Below are 2,252 nucleotides of genomic sequence, written 5' to 3' on the forward strand. Positions count from 1 at the left end.
CTGCCTCAGCCTCCAGAGCAGCTGGGACTACAGGCACCAGCCATCACACCCAGCTAGTTTTTGTATTTTTAGTAGAGACAGGGTTTCACCATGTTGGCCAGGCTCGTCTCTAACTCCTGACCTTGTGATCCACCCACCTTGGCTTCCCAAAGTGCTGGGATTACAGATGTGAGCCACTGCACCTGGTCCCCAAATATATTTCTTAAAATAATTTTAATTTCAATAATTTTGAGGGTACATGTGGTTTTTGGTTTCCTGGATAAGTTCTTTAGTCGTGATTTCTGAGATTCTGGTGCACCTGTCACCCGAGCAGTGTGCACTGTACCCAATATGTAGTATTTTATCCCTCACCCTCCCCCCATCCTTCCTCCTGAGTCCCCAGAGTCACTTATATTATTCTTATCATAGCTTAGCCCCCACTTATAAGTGAGAACATTTGATATTAGGTTTTCCACTCTTGTGTTACTTAGAATAAAGGCCTCTAGCTCCAGCCAAGTTGTTGCAAAGGTCATTATTTCATTCTATTTTAGGGCTGAGTAGTATTCAATGGTGTATATATACCACATTTTCTTTATCCACTCGCTGGTTGATAGGCATTTAGGTTGGTAATATTATTTTTTTGAGACGGAGTTTCACTCTTGTTGCCCAGGCTGGAGTGCAATGGTGCATTCTCGGCTCACTGCAACCTCTGCCTCCTGGGTTCAAGCAATTCTCCTGCCTCAGCATCCCGAGTAGCTCAGGTTACAGGCACCTGCCACCACACCCAGCTAAATTTTTGTGTTCTAGTAGAGACAGGGTTTCGCCATGTTGGCCAGGCTGGTCTCAAACTCCTGACCTCAGGTGATCCACCTGCCTCATCCTCTGAAAGTGCTGGGATTATAGGCATGAGCCACCTTGCCCAGCCAGGTTGGTAATATTTTTGCAATTGCAAATTGTGGTGCTATAAAGATGTGTGTGTAAGTGTCTTTTTCACAAATGACGTCTCTTTCTTTGGGTAGATACCCAATAGTGGGATTGCTAGATTGAATGGTAGTTCTATTTTTAGTTCTTTAAGGAATCTCCACACTGTTTTCCATAGTGGTTGTACCAATTTGCATTCCCACCAGCAGTGTAGAAGTGTTCCCTTTACACCACATCCACACCAACATCTGTTATTTTTTGACTTTTTAATTATGACCATTCTTGCAGGGGTAAGGTAGTATCTCATTGTGGTTTTAAATTGCATTTCCCTGATAATTATTGAGGTCGAGCATTTTTTTCATATGTTTGTTAGCTATTTGTATATCTTCTTTTTACAATAGTCTATTCATGTCCTTTGCCCATTTTTGATGGGTTTATTTGTTTGTTTGTTTGTTACTTGTTTGTTTTATTTGTTTGAGTTACTTGTAGATTCTGGATATTAGTCCTTTGTCAGATGCATAGTTCGCAAATCAAATATCTTTTTTTTTTTTTCTTTGAGACGGACTTTCGCTCTTGTTACCCAGGCTGGAGTGCAATGGTGTGATCTCGGCTCACCGCAACCTCCACCTCCTGGTTCAGGCAATTCTCCTGCCTCAGCCTCCTGAGTAGCTGGGATTACAGGCATGTGCCACCATGCCCAGCTAATTTTTTTGTATTTTTAGTAGAGACGGGGTTTCACCATGTTGACCAGGATGGTCTCGATCTCTTGACCTTGTGATCCACCCACCCCGGCCTCCCAAAATGCTGGGATTACAGGCATGAGCCACTGCGCCCAGCTCAAATATCTTTTTAATGGGAATCATTAGCCCAGTCTGGAAAAGAACTCTGGCAGGTAACATATCCCAGGTAACATTTAAACCATTGGTCTGTAGAAAAAAATAAAGGCAAGGAATAGTATTCCTCTGAATAATTTACTCTTTCCCTAAAATAATTTGCTCTTTAGATTAGTGTCTAGGTAGAGATTGTGAATAAGTATTGGTTAAGTTTGGGAAGCTAGGAGAAAATATTCTGTGTTTATCCAAAGAGGAAGTTTTAAGAGACTTAGGGGTTTCTTTGACCTGCACCCATGTTTATTTCACATATTTATAGACTTTGCGGCCTCTATGTAACGGCTATGCTCTTACTTAGGGCTACATGGCTATGGCAATACCTCCCTCACCATCCTGCAGAACAAGAGCATCTGTGGATTTTATCACAAAATCCACCAGCTGAAGCAGAACATGACCCATATACAACTGGGATCCCACATGGCTGGAGCTTGGGGCTACGCCACATTCAAAGAAATAGCAGTC

This window comes from Callithrix jacchus, chromosome 15 (genome assembly GCF_049354715.1).
Source record: "Callithrix jacchus isolate 240 chromosome 15, calJac240_pri, whole genome shotgun sequence".
Taxonomy (NCBI): Eukaryota; Metazoa; Chordata; class Mammalia; order Primates; family Cebidae; genus Callithrix; species Callithrix jacchus.